The sequence below is a fragment of the Erinaceus europaeus genome, chromosome 2, assembly GCF_950295315.1.
Source record: "Erinaceus europaeus chromosome 2, mEriEur2.1, whole genome shotgun sequence".
In the NCBI taxonomy this organism is placed as follows: domain Eukaryota; kingdom Metazoa; phylum Chordata; class Mammalia; order Eulipotyphla; family Erinaceidae; genus Erinaceus; species Erinaceus europaeus.
Window position 1 is genome coordinate 47,650,879 of NC_080163.1, and position 22,012 is coordinate 47,672,890.

The 22,012-nt window shown below is 44.2% G+C and overlaps 1 long non-coding RNA gene across 1 annotated transcript in view; it reads left to right on the top strand.

Moving 5' to 3' along the window:
- Nucleotides 1-1,749: 1,749 nt before the first annotated feature.
- LOC132535131 (uncharacterized) overlaps nucleotides 1,750-22,012 on the top strand; it is a 35,429-nt gene continuing 15,166 nt past the window's right edge. Inside the window, exon 1 of the long non-coding RNA XR_009546918.1 lies at nucleotides 1,750-1,967. This is a non-coding gene — a long non-coding RNA (uncharacterized LOC132535131). The remainder of the gene's footprint in view (nucleotides 1,968-22,012) is intronic.

Sequence of the window (22,012 nt, forward strand, 5' to 3'; positions counted from 1 at the left end):
GTAACTTACTTATTATGTAACTGGGGCAGGGGTAGATAACATTATTGTTATGTAAAGAGACTCTCATTCCTGAGGCTCCGAAGCCCCAGGTTCAATCCCCTGCACCACCATAAGCCAGAGCTGAGCGGTGCTCTGGTAAAAAACAAAAAAAACTGTAACTGACTGCTGGTGTCTTCACCTATTTCACCATCTCCTCTGAATACTGCCAATCTATTTTCTGTATGTCTAAGATTTGTTTGGTTTGCTTCAGTTTTTGGATCCCATCTATAGATGAGATCATATAGATTTGTGTTTCTCTGACTTATTTCACTAGCACAATGATTTAAAGGTTTATATTATTGCAAATTACCACAGTCCACTTTATTTATTTATTTATTTATTGCTTCCAGTTGCTGGTGCTCGGTGCCAGCACTACGAGTCCACTGCTTCTGGTGGCATTCTCTCTCCCCGCCTCTCTCTTTAGGACAGAAAAGCTGAGAGAGACGGGTGGATAGAGAGAGGCAAAGAAGGGTAGACACCTGGAAACTTGCTTCACCACTTGTAAGCAATACAGGTGGGGAGACCGGGGCTCAAATCAGTATCCCTGTGCTTCAACTATGTGCGTAGTCTATTTTTTTTTTTAATGGCCACATAGCATTTCTCTTTGTGTGTGAATGTCACCTCTTTATCCATTTATCCTAGATGGACTCTTAGGCTACTTTCATATAGTTCTAGATTGTTTGTTGGAAGTAATGTTGTGATAAACATGGAGGTATAGATTTCTTTTCAAATTATTTTCATTTTCTTCAGCTAAATGCCAGAAGGACAGTCTCTGAATCATATAATAGTTCATTTATTTATTTATTTTTTGAGGAATTTTCATACTACTTTAATTTTCATACAGAAGTCCATTCTCATCATCATGGGTTTGCTTTTCTCCATATCCTTGCCAATATCTTGCTATACCTTGCCTTTTGTCTAATAGCCATTCTGATGGTGGTGCAGGCATATCTTCTTGTGGTTTTCATTTACTCTTACCTGATTAGTAATATTGTGCATATTTTCGTGTGTTTACTGGCTATCTTTATGTCTTCTTTGGGAAAATGTCTGTTCAGATTCTCTGCCTATTTTTTAAATCAGATTGCTCTGTTTTGTTTTTCAGCATAGTTTAGGACTCTAAAGAGGTTGAGAGGATATTGGGGACCAAGTAAACTTTGGTGGAGGGAGAGGATAGCTGGTGGTGGATGTGGTATGCTGACACCATGGGCAAAATAAGACATTGTATACGTGTGGTAGCAACTGATTTGTAAATAATTATCTACACCTTCTTGATTAAAATGGTTGAAAAAACTAATTGTAGTGGCCAGAGGGAAATGGCTTAGTGAACTGAGCACAGAACTTGCATACCTGAGGCCCTAGGTTCAATCCCCTGCATAGAATATGTCAAAACACTAACCTCCCCAAGATGTTATTTTTTAAACTAGTGAAATACCCTGAGAGGTAGTACAGCAACTAGAGCTCTGAATTTATAAGCATGAAGTCCTGGTTTGATCCCTGGCATCACATGTGACAGAGTGATGCTCTAGTTCACTCCTTGGTGAATAAATAAATCAATCTGTAAGAAGCATGGTAGACAAATCAGAGTGACAGGCACTCTTGACTTGTTTCATCTGGTCTCTTGAGCCAGGTACTATCATTTTCATCTGTTTACATGCAGAGATTGAAGGACAGATGTGGCCTGCCAGAGCCACCTGCATGGTGCCCTCTGCGAAGTGAATCAATGAGCTGTAAGAGATTGTGGGAGACATAGAGAGCCCTGGGAGGAAGGAAGCTGTTGCAATAATCCAGTAGTGGTGGTGAGAGCAGATCAGATTCCAAATAAATTTAAATGTATACCAGCACAATTGGCTGCTGGATCTGATGAGGGGTGAAGAAATAAAAAGAGAAGCCCAAGAATGAACCCAAGCACTTTTGGACTGAGCTACTGGGTAAGTCAAACGTTTACTGAGATAAGGAAAACCGCAGTAAGAGCAAACTGAGAGAGAAAGCCAAGTCTTTGGCTGCTTATATATATATATATATATTTGTTTGTTTATTTTCCCTTTTGTTCCCCTTTTTGTGTTTTATTGTTGTAGTTATTATCGTTCTTGTTACTGATGTTGTCATTGTTAGATAAGACAGAGAGAAATGGAGGAGGGAAAGACAGAGGCTGAGAGAAAGACAGACACCTGCAGACCTGCTTCCCTGCCTGAGAAGCGACTCCCCTGCAGGTGGGGAGCTGGGGCTCGAACTGGGATCCTTACACTGGTTCTTGTGCTTGGTGCCACATGCACTTAACCCACTGCACTACCACCCGACTCCCGTTTGGCTGCTTTAAAACAAGTGAAAATGCATGTTTAATAAATAGGTGGGACTGGATGCCCAGCCTTACCTCTCACATGCTCATTGTAGTGTAGGGGCAGAGTGCTTAAAGAAGGTTGAAAAAGCCCTACACACACACACACACACACACACACACACACACACACACACACACACACACACACACACTGGCTGGATTCCAGAGAGAGAGGGGCCTGTTGCTGTGTGACCTTCTCACTTTGTTTTTACACCTTTCACTTTGTTTTGGCAGCTTCGACCTGCAGAGAGCAGTTTCAGTTCAGCTTGTACTGGGGTCAAGGGGAGACTTTGCCGCCTTGAACTCTGTCCCGGGCTCCCTTTGACCCCCCCCCACCCCCCACCCCCCCCCCGACCCTGAGTGTTCTTTTCTTTTTCTTTTGGTATGTACATTAGAGTCCTAGTAGCCCCTGGAAGTTGGTGAGCTAAGGTAGGGGTATGGGGGTGACTGGAAGTGTGAAATTTCTCTGCTGTCAGAGGAAGCCGGGTGTTCACTGAGCTGAGGTGCTGTCATTAGGAAGGAAAATAACACGCAGCAGAAACGATTCATCTGAGCCATTTGTCTGGGGTGAAGGGGTTATAAAGGGAGACATCCCTTCCCAATCAATAGAGGGCTTCCCCGGGGGAGGGGAGCCCCTTCCTGCTCATGCTTCAGCCTTGTGAAAGGCTAGGTTCTGGAAAAAAATGTCCATCCAGTTCATCTCAGTTGTTTTATTTAGACAGTTCCTGCAGGCTTTTGACTTCCTTTTTTTTTTTTTGCCTCCAGGGTTATTGGAGGGGCTCACGGTCTTAGTGGTCTTTTTTTTTTTTTTTTTTAATTGTTGCTGTTGTTGGATAGGACAGAAAAAATGAGAGAGATGAGGAAGACGGGGTTGGGTGGGGGAGAAAGCTAGACACCTATAGACCTGCTTCACCGCCTGTGAAGCGACCCCCCTGCAGGTGGGATCCTTGCAGCAATCCCTATGCTTCTCCTTCTACTACTACTTGGGTCATTCTCCACCAGGAAATTGTTTTTCCTAGTAGCACTCCTTCCTACCTTCCTTTCTTTCCTTCTTTCTTTCAGAGTTATCTTTTTAAATTTTTATTTTATTTATTCCATATGAGTGAGTTTCACATGCAACAAAGATAAAGAAAAAGATTGTGAGAGGACCCACAGTAACACCTTTGGCACCAGGGATTAAACCTCAGGCATGCTAGTCTATGCTCTACCAGTCAATCTATTTCCTTGGTCACTTTTTCATTTTTTTTTTAATATTTATTTTATTTATTTATTCCCTTTTGTTGCCCTTGTTTTATTGTTGTAGTTATTATTGTTGTTGTCATTGTTGGATAGGACACTTTTTCATTTTTATAAGAGACAGAGATACAGACCAGAGCATTGCTCAACCCTCGCTGACTATGGTGGCAGGGACTGAACCTGGAAACTCTGGGGCTTCTGGTCTGCCAGTCCTGCTAAGCTGTCTCCCAGGCCCACACTTTTCTTTTTCTTTCTTTTCTCTTTCTTTCTTTCTTTCTTTCTTTCTTTCTTTCTTTCTTTCTTTCCTTCCTTCCTCCTTTCTTTCTTTCTTTTTCTTTTTTTAATTTTAAAAATCTTTTTTTTCTTTTGTTGCCCTTGTTTATTTTTGTAGTTATTACTACTGTTGTTATTGATGTTGTCATTGTTGGATAGGACAGAGAGAAATGGAGAGAGGAGGGGAAGACAGAGGGGGAGAGAAAGACAGACACCTGCAGACCTGCTTCACCGCCTGTGAAGCGACTCCCCTGCAGGTGGTGAGCCAGGAGCTCTAACCGGAATCCTTCCGCTGGCCCTTGCGTTTTGCGTCACCTGCACTTAACCAACTGTGCTACCGCCAGACTCCCATCTCCCTCCCTTTCTCCCTTCCTCCATTCCTTCCTTCCTGCCTGCCTGCCTGCCTGCCTGCCTGCCTGCCTCCAGGGTTATCAGTGCCTGCACTACTAATCCACGGCTCTTGGATGCCATTTTTCCCATTTTGTTGCCTTTGTTGTAGTCGTTATTGTTGTTGGATAGGACAGAGAGAAATCAAGAAAGGAGGGTAAGACAGAGAGGAGGCGAGAAGGATAGACAGTTGCAGACCTGCTTCACCGCCTACAAAGCAACCCCTCCTGCAGGTGGGGAGCTGAGGGCTTGAACTGAGATGCTTATACTGGTCCTTGCAATTTGCGCCATGTGTGCTTAAGCCACTGCACTACCACACAACCCCTCCCCCCCCCACTTTACACTTTCTAAAACCATCCTGGCCAAGTTTCTTAGGGCAGGGCAGGCCATCAGTCACTGACACACTCAGATTTAGGGGTCTTTTCTGTGAGAGGACCCCAGGTTCTATTTCTTCTTTTTGGACTGTGGAAATTCTACTGCCCTTACTAGGTAATGGAGGTCCTGAGTGGAAAATTTAGTTGAGCTCCCAGCACAAGTCCACAAGAACATTCTCTCTCTTTTTTTAATTAAAAAAAAATTATGTTTATTTTTCCTTTTGTTGCTGTTTTGTTTATTGTTGTTGTTATTTATGTCATCATTGTTAGGACAGAGAGAAATGGAGAGAGGAGATGAAGACAGAGAGGGGGAGAGAAAGGCAGACACCTGCAGACCTGCTTCACTGCCTGTGAAGCGATTCCCCTGCGGGGGGGGGGGGGGGGGCAGGGCTCCAACTGGGAATCCTTACACCTGTCCTTCAGCTTCACACCACGCTTAACCAGCTGTGCTACCGCCTGACTCCCAGAACATTATACCAGAAAATGAACCCACTGTTCTTCCACTCAAGACTTCCCAAATTACCTCAAACTCAGTCTCCACATACATATCTCTGAATCTGAACTGTCCCATGACTTTCTTCTTAACTGTCCTCCTCACTGGCCACTTCTCCCTCTCTGTATCTTCTTCCCTCTCTTTCTTTCTTTTTTCTTGTTTTTAAAGATTTTGTTTACTTATTTATTTATTAATGAGAAAGATAGGAGGAGAGAGAGAAAGAACCAGACATCACACCGGTACATGTACTACTGGGGATTGAACTCAGGACCAAATGCTTGAGAGTCCAGTGCCTTAGCCACTGCACCACCTTTTGGATCACTCTTCTTCCCTCTTTCTAGCCTTCTCGTCCTCCACCTTCTTGACTTGCTGTCTTTCATTTATTTATTTATTTTTATTGCCACCAGGATTGTCGCTGGAAATGCAAATCCATTGCTCTGGTAGCCATCCTTTTCCTTTCTTGTGTGTGCGTGTGTGTTCGTTTTTTATTTATAAAAAGGAAACACTGACTAAACCATAGGTTATGAGGGGTACAACTTCACACAGTTCCCACCACCAGAACTCTGTATCCCATCCCATCCTCTGATAGCTTTCCTATTCCTTAACCCTCTGGGAGTATGGACCCAAGGTCATTGTGGGATGCAGAAGGTGGAAGGTCTGGCTTCTGTAATTGCTTCCCCGCTGAACATGGGCATTGACAGGTCGATCTGTACTCCCAGCCTGTCTTTCTCTTTTCTTATTAGGGAAGGGCTCTGGAGTAGCAGAGCTCCAGGACACATTGGTGGGGTTGTCTGTCCAGGAAAGTCTGGTTGCATCCTGCTAGCATCTGGAACCTGGTGGTTAAAAAGAGAGTTAACATACAAAGCCAAACAAATTGTTGACCAATCATGAACCTAAAGGCTTGAATAGTGCAGGTGAAGAGTTGGGGGGGGGGGTGTCCTCTGTTTTGTAGATAGCTAGTAGGCATATTTTACTTATATTCCAAAGGGCCTGTGGCTATACTAGTGTTTTTTTTTTTTTTTTTTTTTTTTTTTGCCTGATCCTGAAATCTGATATGCAGGTGGATCCTAATTATTGTCTGGGGAGATGATGTCATGGCTGGCAGAAGGGCCAGAAGGCTGGATCAGGGAAGAGAGTAGCTCCCAAATATGAGAAAAGAGTATAAATATTGTTGACTGTAAACTCCATCAATTTGATGTGATCTGGGGCCCATATTCAGCTTAGGAGCCTATGTGACCTCTGCATCCCTGTAGATCTGAGCTCACATTCTGTGGTCATAAGTAGGAACGTTCCAAGCTGCCCCATCTTCCTCAGGTGTAGCATAGAGTATATTGTCCAGCCTCCTTTTGGAGGATGGAACATTCTCTACCATTTTTGATCCAAGTGTGGTGTTTTGTTTGTTTTCTCGTTTCCTTTCCTTTCCTTTCCTTTCCTTTCCCTTCCTTTCTTTTTGTAAGATAGAGGGAAACTGAGAAAGAATTGTGAGATAAAGGAGAAAGAAGATTCCCCTTTCTTAGCAGGGGAGATAGCATAATGGTTATGCAAAAAGACTGCTATGCATGAGGTTTTGAAACCCCAGGCTCAATTTCCCATCCCAGTAGAAACCAGAGCTGAGCAGTACTCCAATATATATATATATTCTCCTTTTATTCTCTTTCCCTTCCCCCCTTTTTTTTTAAACAGAACAGAAAGAAATTGAGAGTACAATGGGAGATAGGGAGAAAGAGAGACACCTTGGGGCCAGGCAGTGGCACACCTAGTTAAGCACACACACTACAGTGCCCTAGGACCCAGGTTCAAGCTCCTGGTCCCCATCTGCAAAGTAAAGCTTCATGAGTGGTGCAGTAGAGCTGCAGATACCTGTCTCACTTCTTCTCTATCTCCCCCCTCTGAATTTCTCTCTGTATCTATCCAATAATAAATAAATTAAATTAAAGAGAGAGAAACCTATAGCATTGCTTCACTGCTTATGGAGACCAGGGGCTTGAGCATGGCAGTGTGTAAGCTCTACTGAGTGTGCCACTTCCTGGCCCCTATTTATGGAGTTCTTCCTTCACGGTTATTGCTGTGCACATAGATTTCCCACTGGAAAGAGTTCACATGACTTAAGTCACTACTGACCCTATTTTATAGATAGGGCACAGAAAGTTCAGGGAGACTGTCATTTGTCTGTCCCCATAGTCAGTGTGTAGCATGACTGAGATTTGAATTCAGGTTCTCTGATAATCATGCTCAATGCTAAGCCAAGGTTCTAAAAAAAATGTCTTGTGAGGACATGGTGATCTCAGGCCGACCCCTCTACAGGTGTCTTAGCAGCATGAGAGGAGAGGTGGGGTTGGAATGGGCTGGCCAACACAATGTGTGGATATGTGAGGTCATAGAAGGTGTCACTCTCCAGAAAGAGGCATTCTGCCTCTGGCTTCTGCCTGCTCTAGAGAAATGGGGAAAATAAGAGAGCTTTCTGCTCTCAGGTCAGATGCTTCTTGAAGATCTATCTGATTTAGTTGTTATCCCAAAGTACCCCAAGACTACTGAATTTGAGCAAGTTAGAGTTGGAAGGTGACAAACTACCTCCACATTAAAAAAATATTTTATTTATTTATTAATGAGAATGATAGGAGAGAGAGAAAGAACCAGACATTACACTGGTACATGTGCTGCTGGGGGTTGAACTCGGGACCTCATGCTTGAGAGTTCAGTGCTTTATCAATTGTGCCACCTCCGAGATCACAAAACTACCTCCACATTTCACCTGTGATAGAAGCAAAGTTCAAGAGATCCTTTTTTGGGGGGGGGTTTGGAGGGGGGTTGGTGGTGGTGGCAATGGCAAAAAGGTTGGGACTAAGAGTCTCCTCTTATGCAGCCAAAGAAAAACACAACTTTTTCAAGTTTCTTAAATTTATTGTCAACAGAGACAGAAAGAAACTAAGAAGGAAAGGGGGAGATAGGGAAAGAGAAACACCTACAATAGTCCTTCAACACTAGTTAAGCCTCCCCCACCACCACCACCCCACAGGGGGAAGCCAGGGGTGTGAACCCAAATCTTTGAGAACTGTTACATGTGTGCTGTACTGGGTGCTCCACCACCAAGCCCCTCAAATTTCAACATGGGGAGAGAAGGGCTGGCTCAGGTGAGTGGGCCTCAACTTTCATCTCCTAAACTACACTATCAAGAGCATTTAGTACTTAGTTACTCCCTAACTCAACAGGCCTGTAGAAGTTAACTTTAGGGAAAAAAGTATCTGCTGCATTGTGCTACTGCCCCCATCCCGAGTGACTGGCTGACTCAGGGACACTGAAACTAGAAGCAGCAGGATGGAGACAGGATCTAGCAAACCAGTTATTTATATCTACATCCCAGACCTCCGAAGGAAAATTCCCATACTTAGACATTCCTAGATGGCCTGCGACACAGGATATTTAAAGTAACAATGGGCCAAATTCTTGCTCACATTTTTGGCGGTGCTCCAGTCTGAAAGTCACAAGAGAAAGACTTGTCCGGCTGTGTAGCTTGCGGGTGGCAGTGGGGGTGAGGGGAGACTGTTTATAATCTGAGACTTATTTAAGATCTAACTTCCCTCCCCCCCCACCCCTGCCCCCTTCCTGGAATTACAAGGAAAACATGATTTTGATTTTAGAGACAACATTCCATGTCATCTATTTTGGAAGATTTTAGGAACTGGAGCTTGGTGGATCTCTTCATCTTGAAAAAAGTGGGTAGGGGCAAGGCAGCAATGATAAATAAATTAATAAGATACACTAAAAGAAAAACCCTAGGACTCTATTTCTTCTCCCTCCCTGGAGTGAAAGTAGTCACTTCATGCATTGCAGATGACCGTATAAAGTCGGACACAGCTCTCTGGCCTATGTAAAACATGACTTTGTGGCATTCATTCCAAAGAAAACCCCAGAAAAGGTGAAAAATGGTAATGTCTAACCCTTACACAGTTGAAGTTATAGTCAAGATAACTTTAGGTCACTTCCAAATCTATGATCTTTCTAAACAACATACTTGTAAAAGAAAGAGAGGGAAGGAGGGAGAACGAGAATAGAAAATGGACCAGCTTGGTCAGCCAGGAAAGCTCTGATGTCAAGGCCCCCAAAATTACCCAGTTCAAACTGACTGAAATGATAAGATTTACTCATTTATGCTATAAGAAATCCCTAGGTAGGAAGACTTTAGGATTGGCTAACTTATCAATAGGTAGCTTGGACATGTCAGAAAGGACCAGGTTCTTGGGATGCAGCTCAGTGGTAACCCATGACTAGAATGTGTAAGGTCATGAGTTCAGTCCCTGGTGCCTCTCCTCCTCATTCCCACCTCTCACCTCGCATCCCTAAAAGGAGTTCTTTCTTTGATTTCTCACTGCCATCCAGATTTTCTCTCCTCAGACTAACACCCTTTATGGTACTAATGCTACAGTTCTAGTGTCACAGACCCTACAGTGTGTTCATGTCATCCCTGTTTCTCAATTTAGGAATAAACTTTTCCCAGAAGTCCCTCAGATTCCCTCCTCAACATCACCTTAGTCATATTTGTGGCTCATGTCCATGGGTGAAACCATCACTATCAAGAGGACTGGGGCCAGTGTAACTTGATTAGAATGCACTGTGAATAGGGGAGTTTGGCAGTAGCGCAGCAGGTTAAGCGCAAGTGGCGCAAAGCGCAAGGACCAGCAGAAGGATCCCGGTTGGAACACCTGGCTCCCCACCTGCAGGGGAGTCCAGATGATGAAGCAGGTTTGCAGGTGTCTATCTTTCTCTCCCCCTCTCTGTCTTCCCCTCCTCTCTCCATTTCTCTCTATCCTATCCAACAATGACGACATCAATAACAACAATAATAACTACAACAATAAAAAATACAAGGGAAACTAAAGAGAATAAATAAATATTTTTTAAAAAGAAGAGAAATACTTTTTAAAAAAAACTGTGAATAGTTACTTTCCCTGAATTACTTAACAGAGGGGTAAACTCTGGAACAAAGCTGGGGTGGCAAAGGAAAACAGGGAAAGGATATCAGCCAAGATGTTGGCTACACTAACCAGGAGTTCAATACATTAGAAGCAAGTTAAGGGCTGGGTGGTGACACACCTGGCACAGCACACATATTACTATGAGCAAGGACCCAGTTCAAGATCTCAGTCTCCACCTGCAGGAGGGAAGCCTCAGGAACAGCGAAACAGGGCTGCAGGTGTCTTTCTTTCTACTTTCTCCAACTCCCCTTCTCCTTTCACTGTCCCTCTGTTCTATCAGTAAAAAGAAAAAAAAAAGAGGTGCTGGGCGGTAGTGCAGCGGGTTAAGCACACATAGTACTAAGCTCAAGAACCAGTGCAAGGATCCCGGTTCGAGCCCCCGGCTCCCCACCTGCAGAGGGGTCACTTCACAGGCAATGAGACAGGTCTGCAGGTATCTATTTTTCTCTCCCCCTCTCTTGTCTCCCCTTCCCCTCTCAAGTTCTCTCTGTCCTATCAAAAAATATATATATATAGAAAACAGCCTCCAGGAACAGTGGATTTGGATTTGTAGTGCAGGCACTGAGCCCCAGCAATAAAGAAAGATTGCAGGGAGCAGTAGATTCATCATGTAGACACTGAGCTCCAGTGATAAGCCTGGTGGGGAAAGAAAAAAAAAAGCAACTTCAACGGGGAGTGAGTGAATAATAATAACAAAAATAATAAACATTCCAGACACTGATTAGACTGGTATAGATAAAGCAGTAAATCAAGCTGTCTTTGATGACAGAAAATCAGATTGAAAAATAAGCAAATAAGCATACGTGTATATCTCTGCAAATTAAAATGAGGACAGTGAAGGCAAAGACTAGGATTACAGCAAACATCACTTGAGGAAGTGGCATTTCAGCTGACAGCTGAAGGGAAAGAAGGAATGAACCATATGTTAAAGGGGGGAAGAATATCCCCAGAAGCATGTCGAGGACTTCTTAACAAGTTGATAAGAGTAGGGAGATGGGATTGGGGAACAAGATGAGAATGGCAGGTCTGGACTAGGCAAGGCCTTGTGAACTTCTGAAAGGAGTCTGACTTACATTCTAAATTCATTGGGAAGAGACTGAAGTTCCTTTATTATTATTATTTTTTTAAACCCTTTAATTTTGAAATGATTTAAAATTTATAGACAAGTTACAAAAGCTGTGCAAAGAATTCCTTGTAGCCTTCACTTAGCTTCCTTGATGATCTACTACTTTTTTCTTTTTTTTTAATCAGAGCATTGTTCAGCTCTGACTTATGGTGGTGCAGGGGATTGAACCTGGTCATGCAGGGGATTGAACCTCAGGCATGATTGTTTGTTTGCATTATGCTATCTTCCTCCGCCCATATTTTTCTTCATTAAAGTAAAATATATTTTATCATATAGATTTCAGGAGTATAGCACTATAGTTCACAGCTTCCCTTAATACTAATGTCTTACATAAGCATAGTATATCTATCAAACTGTAGGAAATGAATACTATTAATAGATTAATTATAGACTTTTTCAGATTTCATTAGTTTTCTCGCTAATAATCTTTCTCTGTTCTAGGCTATGTTGCATAAACTCATTCATCAGTTCTTCCTTATCTGTGACAAGTTTTCAGTCTCCCTTTGTGTTTCATGACTGACATCTTTCATTTATTATATTTTAAAAAATATATTTATTTTGAATAGACAGAAACTAAGAGGGAAGGAGGAGCTAGAGGCAAAGACAGAGACACTTGCAGCACTATTTCACCGCGTATGAAGCTTCCCTTCTGCAGGTGGGGACCAGGGCACTGAACCTGAGGTCTTGTGCACTGTAATGCATGCACTCAATCTCAAGTGCACCACCACCCAGCTGTAGCTTTGACACCTTTTAAAGAGTACTGATTTGGTGTTTTGTGCATGGCCCCTCAATTTGTATTTGCCTGATGTTTTCTAGTGACTGAACTAACTGTATGAGTTCTAGAGAGAATGGGGCAGGTGGTGTGCTTTTGTCCCATATCGGGGGAAATAATTGTCACCTTGACTTACTACTAGCGACGTTAATCTTGATCACTTGGTCAAGGTGCTTGGTGTCTGCCTTAAGGCACTGTTTTTCCCTTTCCCTGTCTAGTATTTGGAAACAAGAAGTCGTTGTCAGGTGGTGGCACACCTTGTTGAGTGCATATGTTACAATGAGCAAAAGAACCTGTGTTCAAGCCCCCAATCCCCACCTGCAGGGGGAAAGTTTCACTTAGTGGTGAAGCAAGTCTACAGGTGTCTGCTTCTCTTTCTCTCAGTCTCCCCCTTCCCTCTTGATATCTGTCTGTCTCTATCAAATAAAGATAATATTTTTTAATATTTTATTTATTAATAAGGAGGATAGGAGGGGAGACAGAGAAAGAATCAAACATCATTCTAGTACATATGCTGCCGGGATTGAACTCAGGACCTCATGCTTGATAGTCCAATGCCTTATCCATTGTGCCATCTTCCAGACCACATAAAAATTTTTAAGGGGGTTGGGCGGTAGCACAGCGGGTTAAGTGCACATGGCACAAAGCGTAAGGACCGGCATAAGGATCCTGGTTCGAGCCCCGGGCTCCCCACCTGCATAGGAGTCGCTTCACAAGTGGTGAAGTAGGTCTGCAGGTGTCTATCTTTCTCTCCCCCTCTGTCTTCCCCTCCTCTCTCCATTTCTCTCTGTCCTATCCAACAATGAGCAACATCAACAACAACAGTAACCACAACAAGGCTACAACAACAAGGGCAACAAAAGGGGAAAAAAAAAGGCCTCCAGGAGCAGTGGATTCATGGTGCAGGCACTGAGCCCCAGCAATAACCCTGGAGGCAAAAAAAAAATTAAGTTAAAAAAATATATAAAGAAACTAAGTCCAACCCACACATGGTGGTGATGGTGGTATGGGTGGGGGCAGCACTCAGGGGCTTTAAAAGGGACAAGAAAAGATTCGTTAAATAGTGACCACCACACAATACTCTTCTTCTTTTTAAAATTAATTAATTAATTTTGATAGAACAGTGAGAAATTGAGAGGGGCGGTTAACAGAGAAAAAGAGACCCTTGCAGCATTGTTTCACCACTCGTGAGGCTTCCTTCCTGAAGGTGGGGACTGGGGTTTTGCACCCGGGTCCTTACATGGGAATGCGTGTACTCAGCTGCGTGTGCCACCACCCTGCAATATTCTCTAAGTTGCACGGGCTAAGGCTGATAATCCAGTATGAGCTGTGTACCCTCCTACTTATGCTTGTGATAATTTTTTTCCCCTTGTGATCACCTTTAAGGTGGACTGTCCTAGTAGGTAAAATGTTGCCTTCAGAGCTGTACCACTTGGCAAGTGCTCTGGGGAAAGAGGATTTCCCAGTACTGCTTGATGAGGGCACCGACTATTGTTCATTACACCAGGTCTGCTGCATTGCTTGATGTTGTGGTCTATTTACATAATCACTGTTTTGCCTGAGACTCGCCCAACCTGCAGGGCATTGGTTTAATCCCCAACTGGTTAGATGGAATCCAAGCTCTTTTCCTTCTCTCCACCCACTCTCCTACCCACTTCCTTTTCCAGCTGGCCACTTCCGCCTTGGAAGATATAAAGGCAGATTCTTTTCTGATGAATAAACACATTGCATTGCGTTCCCGCTCAGCCATGAGTTCCTGGTCGTCTCTCTCCTGCCCTTGAAGCTAGCCCTGCAACCAACAGGCTGCCCCATGAGTGGTCTTCGGTCTTCTCTCTCTCTCTCTCTCTATTTTTTTTTGCCTCCAGGGTTATCACTGGGGCTTGGTGCCTGCACTACAAATCCACTGCTCCTGGAGGCCATTTTTGTTGCCCCTTTTACCATTGTCATTATTGTTATCACTATTGTTGTTGGATAGGTCAGACAGAGATCGAGAGAAGAGGGAAGACAGAGATGGAAAGAGAAATATAGACATCTGCAGACCTGCTTCACCGCCTGTGAAGGGACTCCCTGCATGTGGGGAGCTGGGAGCTTGAAGTGGGATCCTTGTGCCAGTCCTTGCGCTTCCCACCATGTGCATTTAACCCGCTGAGCTACCACCCGGACACTTTCCCCATCCCCATGGCCCTCTCTTTAAGTCCACCAAGCAAACAACCTGAGCAGACAGGTTCCTGTTTCCATCCAACCACTGGTCTCCTGGACAGGCAGGATGAACAGATGTGTGGCTGCTGAGGTTTGTGGCTGTGAGTGGAGGTGAGAGCATGCCCTCCCCCCCCACCCCACCCATGAGGTAGAAAGAGGTGTTAAGGTGAGAAAAGGAAATACCATGCAGCACCAATGAAGATGGTAAAGAGAGTCTTCAGTGTAATTTGAGTAAGAAAAAAAGCATTTTACTAAATAGTCTTGCATTTCTTTAGCCTAGTCGTTATCATATTCATCTCATCCTGTATGTATGTATGCGTTTTTGTAGTGTCAAGACCTCATTCATGCATGTATGATTCTACTAGTCCAAGGCTGATATTATTTTCATTATTTTTATTTCAGTTGGAGAAACAGAGAGGAAGAGATGCTGCTGCAGCACTGCTCCACTATCCATAGGAGTTCCCCCCAGTGCCATTTGGTGCTTTCATGTGATACCAGGGCTGAAACCTGGGGCTTCAAGCACAGTAAGAGTCAAGCCTTACCCATAGGTGAGCTATTTCCCATGCTATCATGAGCAGCTTTAAAGATAAAAGTGAGAGGGGGCTGTGGCACAATGGTTACGCAAACAGACTCTAATACCTGAGGCTCCAAAGTCTCAGGTTCATTCCCTCACACCAGAGCACCACCATAAGCCAGAGTTGAGCAGTGCTCTGGTAGGGGGAGAAAAAAAAAGATGAAAGCAAGAGCAGGGTGATGGCTCTCCTGGTGGAGCGCACACTTTGTTGTTATGTAGACTTGAGTTAGAGCCCTGGCCTCCGCATGGGAGCATGTGCATAAGGGAAGGTTCACAACTGGTGGAGCAGTGCTATAGTATCTCTCCTCCTTCTCGCTTTCTAGCTCTTTCGGCTTCTCCACCTCTACCTTAAAAAAAATAGGGGCCAGGTGGTGGCGCACCCTGTTAAGCCCACATAGTACTAAGCACAGGGATCTGAATTCAAGCCCCCCAGGTCCACACCTGCAGGAAGGACACCTCACAAGTGGTGAAGCAGGTTTTTAAGTGTCTTTCTTTCTCTCTCCCTCTGTCTTCCCCTCCTCTCTCAATTACTCTGTCTTGTCCAATAAAATGGAAAAAATGGTGACCAGGAGCAGTGGATTCGTAGAGCCAGCACCAGGCCCCAGCAATAACCCTGGGGCAAAAAAAATAAATAGCCAGGAGAGTAATTGTACAGGTACAAAGTCCCAGCAATAACCCTGGTCTGGTGACAAGAAAGATAAAATTAATAATAGAAAAAAAAAAAAGGAGGAACAGTGGCTAGTAGAGAGTACTCATCATTTGTTAAAGGAATTAATGGTATAGTACCAAAATATAAAACTGAAGCTTCAAATATGGTGGGATGTTTTATTTTTCCACTTTGTAGTTTTCCACTTTAAACCGTCATGTTATTTAAAATAATAATAATTTATAGCCTGTCTCAGTGGCCTGAGCTTTGGACTTAAAAGCACGAGGTTCTGAGTTTAAGTCCCTGCATTGCATGCACCAGAATGATGCTTTGGTTCTCTCTGTCCTCTCACGTTAGTAAAGAAATATCCTAAAAGATGAAATAAATAATTTAACTCTAAAACTATATATTTTTAAAATATTTATTTTCCCTTTTGTTGCCCTTTTTTTTGTTGTTGTTGTTGTTGTTGCTATTGATGTCATCATTGCTTGATAGGACAGAGAGAAATGGAGAGAAGAGGGGAAGACAGAGAGGGGGAGAGAAAGATAGACACCTGCAGACCTGCTTCACCGCCTGTGAAGCGACTCCCCTGCAGGTGGGGAGCCAGGGGCTCGAACCAGGACCCTTATGCCTGTCCTTGCGCTTTGCGTCTAAAAATATCTTTAAAAACTAAGTTTCTTTAAGCTGACCCATAATAATTCTATTGCTGCTGGCCTGGTAAGTGTACAACACCCACCTTTAGTAACTGCTCTGATAGCTGTACATGGTCTAGGGCCAGGAAGACCAAGGGGCCTATATTTCTCCACTGGCTTCCTTTTTATAAAGATATATTATTATTCATTTTTAAATATATTCTTTATTTATCTAGGATAAAGACAGATAAAAATTGAAAAGGAAGAGATAGAGGAGAGAGACTGAGAAACACAGGCAAAGCTGCTCCACTACTCATGAAGCTTTACCCCTACAGGAGTGGACTAGAGGCTTGAACCCAGGTCCTTGTGCACTATAATATGAGCACTCAACCAGGTGTGCCACCATGTGGCCCCCTTTTCCTTCCCTTCCCTTTTTTTTCTCTTCTCATCTTTTCTTCCTTCCTTCTTCATTTTGCATAGAGAAAAAGAAATTGAGGGGGTCAGGCAGTAGTGCAGCGGGTTAAGCGCATGTGGCACAAAGCGCAAGGACGGGTGTAAGGATCCCAGTTCAAGCCCCCAGCTCCCCACCTGCAGGGGAGTCGCTTCACAGGCGGTGAAGCAGGTCTGCAGGTGTCTATCTTTCTCTCCCCCTCTCTGTCTTCCCCTCCTCTCTCCATTTCTCTCTGTCCTATCCAACAACGAACTGCATCAACAACAAATAATAACCACAACAAGGCTACAACAACAAGGGCAACAAAGGGGGAAAAAATGGCCTCCAGGAGCAGTGGATTCATGGTGCAGGCACTAAGCCCCAGCAATAACCTGGAGGCGAATGAAAGGGAAAGGGGAGGTAGAGGGAGAAATAGAAACACCTGTAGCACTGCTTCACCACTTGTGAAGTTTGCCTCCATCAGGTGGGGGCCAGGACTTGAACCCAGGTCCTTGCACATGGTAACATGAGTGCTCTATTGGGGGCACCACTGTCTGGCCTCACTGGCTTTCTTTCTTTTTTTATTCCTTGGGGCTCTTCTATCATTGGCAGGTGATAAAGGAAGCTGAGAGGGTAACTGTCCAAATTCATCTTGCAGATCTCTGGCCCTAGCAACCCTTCACAGCCCAGGAGTGATTCTGCAACAATGCATCCATGGCTTCTAGCTCAGGCCTCTTCCCAGAGTCTGTGGGTAGGTACATTGGGAGGAAAGAGAGACTTTGAGCCCAGGCTTGTATGACTTTACCTCTGTCTGTGGAAGAGGAGGGAATAACAGTCCTAACCTAACATGGTGTGAGGAGTTAAAAAAAAAAAAAAAAAGCAATGGATAAGGGGAAAGGTAGTAGGTGCACATGGTAGAGCACACATACTACGATCTGCAAGGACCCAGGTTCAAGCCACCTTCAGAGGCAAGCTTCACACATGGTAAAGCAGGGCTGTAGGTGTCTCTCCCTTTCCCTTTATACTTCCCCCTCCACTCTCAGTTTTTCTATCAAATAAATAAAAATGTCAAAACTTTTTTAAAAAAGAAAGAACATGGAGAGCACTTTGGTTGGCATTGTGCCTGGCACCTGGCAAACAGTGTTGGCCACACGAGATTAAAATGGGTCCTATTATTCCTATCACCAGGCTAACATCAGGGAGACACTGCACTCTTTCATTCCCAACAGAAAGTCTGAGGCTCCTTGTTCTTACTCTTTGACTCTCCTTTCAGTACAGCATTAATTAATTAATAAATAAACCAAGATTTCTTGACTGAAGCTCAGAAACCAGATGCTGTGCTGGAAACTTCCCAACAGGTGTGGGGAATGTGGTCACTCATGCCTGTGTCAGGTGTCAGAGCTGTGTAGTGTCCTCAGTTTCTGTGGGTGTTGTGACAAAGGCACTGAGTGATGAACACAAGAGGCTGGAGTTTCCTGCCCGCATACTGCTCAACCTCTGTAAGGAGAGCCAGGCTGTGAGCGAGTAAACAGGTCATCAAGCGGCTGCCTTTGCAGGCATGGCAGGAGGAACACAGCAGAGATCAGGAGAGGGTGTGTGTGTGTGTGTGTGTGTGTGTGTGTGTGTGTGTGTGTGTGTGTGTGTGTGTTAGAGGTGGGAGGTGTTACTGATAACACAGAAACCAGCTATTTTTGGTTTTGCACCTAACCTGTGTGTGACCTTGGACAGGCTGCCCTCTATGTTTTGTATCCCATCCACGTAACAGAGGTGGGGAGACTGGACCAGTGAGTGAATGGGGGAGGTGGACCACTGACATTTTAGGAGGGTCACATAGGAATGTGGGTTAGAGCCTTTGAGAATCTGGAATACCTCTCAAACAAGCAACAGTGTAGGGGCCAGATGGCAGTACACCTGGTAGAGTACACGCTACAATGTGCAAGGACCCGGGTTCAAGCTCCTGGTCCCAAGCAGGGGGAGTGAGTTCATGAGCGGTGAAGCAAGATTGCAGGTATCTTTCTTTCTCTTCTTTCTCTCTTGATTTCTCTATCCAATATAAAAAGCACCAGTACAGAAACTGATGAATGTCATTGGGTTTCCTTTAAGCAACCCTCTAAGTTCCAGGCTAAAAACCATCGACCTCCATAATCTCAAGTGCCCTTTAACATCTTATTTACTTGTTGGATAAATTGAGGAAGAAGGGGAGGTAGAGACAACTGCAGCAATGTTTCATCGTTCATGAAACTTGCCTCCTACAAGTGGTAGCTGGGGGCTTAAACCTGGGTCCATGTTCTACCAGTTACACCAAATGCCTGGCCCCCTTGATTCACCTCTTAAAAACTCTGTGGACTTAGACAAGTGACTTAACCTCTCTGAGCCAATTTCCTCATCTGTAATAAGAGACAGAGTCTATCAACCCAGTTGCTTTCAAAATTGTAAATAATGCTAAATCCACACTCAATGTTATGATTTCGTAAGGCCAGCCCTGTTAACCTTGTGAAGCTTCACATAAACAACCAAACTGTGAGTATTTCATTTGGAGCACCACTATTGTTTTGTGGTGGGTTTTTGATTCAGGGCTCTAAACCATTCCCTCCCTTGATATACCCAATGGGAGGGGGGCCAATCATGGGACTGTGTACCTGAGTTTCTTCAGGTTTGGCAGAGGTCAGACCTAAGGGAGGAGAAAGTGGGAGAGGGAACAGGGAGGATGGGGAGGATGGGGGAGGAAAAAATGAGTGTGGGGGGAGGGTCCCCTCCAGACTTAACAATTGTTAAATGTGAACATAGGTGTTGGCGTAGGAACTGTCTTCTAATGACAGAAGGAAACGAGGGAGTTTTTCAATCATCTCCTGCTTAGCAGATACAGATGTATTCATAATTATCCCTTGCCTCAGGCCTCAAGGCCCAGGTGGGCTCCAGAAGGCCTGTGTTCCTGCCAGACAGAGTCCTTAAAGAACATCATGTAGACAATTGGAATGCCATTTATCGTGCAAAACACAATAAAACCTGAGCTCTCTTCCTGTCTCAGAGGCCCATAAAATTATGAAAATTATACCTGCCCCAGGCCATGGACATATTGTTTTATTAAAGTTCCGATGAATAAACTCAAGGCTCTTAAAAATGTCCTGTTGGCTTTCATCTGGCACTTACCTCCAGCATGGACCCGTTGGCCTGAACTCATTTGCTTTGCTCACAAATATACTTTGGAAAGTGGAGCTTATTTCCAGTTCCAAATTCAATGAGCTGGAGGGGCAGGCTGTGGGGTGGGAAAGGGGATGTTTGGGCAGGGGGAGCATGGAGAGGCTTGGGGCCTCCTGGCCAGGTAAAAGGTTGCTCTAGGAATTCCAGCTTTCTGTCAGTACTGGCTATCTTGTGGGATGAGTACCAGGCTTGAGGTAGTACAGGGTTATGAATATGGAGAGGGTTTGAAACCAGCTTCCTCCACCTAACTTTAACATTTAATCCCTGGGAAGTCTAGTTCATCTTGTGTTTCTTCCCACAGTAGAATTGCTAAGCCCTTCTTCCACTGTCCATGTTTCCAGCTACCGAGTGGTGTATTAGGTATGAGAACTCTCTGAACCCTGGTTTCTGCATCTTGAGTAGAGAATAAACCATGGCCTCTATTGTACATGTCTAGTGCAGATAGAAAGAAACCGTTCGGGGGGCCAGGTTAAGCGCACATGGCGCAAAGTGCAAGGACAGGCAAATGGATCCCTATTTGAGCACCAGCTTCCCACCTGCAGGGGGGTCGCTTCACAAGTGATGAAGCAGATCTGCAGGTGTCTATCTTTCTCTCACCTACTGTCTTCCTCATCTCTCTCGATTTCTCTCTGTTCTACCCAACAACAATGGTAAACAACAGGAGCAAGAAAAGGGGAAAATAGCCTCCAGGAACAGTGGATTCGTATTGCAGGCACGGAGCCCCAGCAATAACCCTAGAGACAGAAGACAAAAAAAAAGGGGGGTCGGGCGGTGGCGCAGTGGGTTAAGCGCATGTGGCGCAAAGCACAGGGACCGGCGTAAGGATCCCGGTTCGAGCCACCGGCTCCCCACCTGCAGGGGAGTCGCTTCACAGGCAGTGAAGCAGGTCTGCAGGTGTCTGTCTTTCTCTCCCCTTCTCTGTCTTCCCCTCCTCTCTCCATTTCTCTGTCCTATCCAACAACGAATTGCATCAAGGAGGGCACTAATAATGGCCACAACGAAGCTACAACAAGGGCAACAAAAGGGGGAAAAAATGGCCTCCAGGAGCAGTGGATTCATGGTGCAGGCACCAAGCCCAGCAATAACCCTGGAGGAGGAAAAAAAAAAAAAGAAAAAAGACACCATCCAATAGATGTTAAGTGTTGCTATCACCCCAAAGCCTTTTATAACTGGGGAAATAAGCTAGTCAAAAAAAGCAGGCAGATGTGTGAAACTTACTTTCTTTTTTTAATTACTTATTTAGGAAGGAAAAAAGAGAAAACCAGAAAATCACTCTGGCATTTGCAATGCCAAAGATTAAACTCAGGATCATATGCTTGAGACTCCAAGGCTTATCCATTGCACCATTGTACACACAAAACACAAGCATATGGGTTAGATTCTAAACCAACGCCCTGTATAGGTCTTTGTTGCTTTTAATCTTGCAGGAACCATTCAATAAACCCTGAGCTGCATAGCCAAAGAGGTGGTGCAGTGAATGCTTTAACCTTTTAAGCATGAGGTACTGAGTTGAATCCCTGGTATTGCATATGTCAAAGTGATTGTAATAAACAAATCTAAAATCAACCAATCAAAAACTGACCTGTTGGGTGGGGGTATATAGCACAATGGTTACGCAAACAGACTCCTGAGGCTCCAAAGTGCCAGGTTCAATCCCCTGCACCACCATAAGCCAGAGTTGAGCAGTGCTCTGGTAAAAACAAAACAAAGAAACAACAACAAAAAAAACCTGACCTGTCTCACATCCCTACCCATTAGGAAACCCAAGACTGAGCCTGAACCTGGTATAAAGTACAGTTGGTACTGAGAATTAGTACTGAGTTAAATTAAAAAGCAAAGCAACCCTAGTTTAAGAGTCTACCACCTACCTTTTCAAGGAAGCTGTTGGGGTACTAATTACCCTTCTTCTGCAGGAATGGCACAGCCCATGTGGTTTCACAGGGAGGAAAGAATGGATCCTTAAATTCCCAGAATAGTTAAGACCATATTGAGGAAAGTCATCCAGAAACCCTTAGGATGGACTTGAACTATGTGGTGAGGAGCTTAAGGCTTCAAAGGGTGGGAGACACCATAATGGTGAACACCAGAAAAACCAAGACTGGCACAAGGACTCCTGGCCTCTACCTCCCTACCCCTTACCCCCCATATTGTTAGTTATTTGTCCCTACTTTTGGTAACAGGGAATCTAGAATTCAGAAAACGAAACATTTGCTTCATACATTCAAAACAAAGTGATGTTCACTATGATTGACATTTGAACTTAAGGCAATTAAAAAGCCCACAGCTATAGAAATTGATACATGACTAGGTCTGTGGATT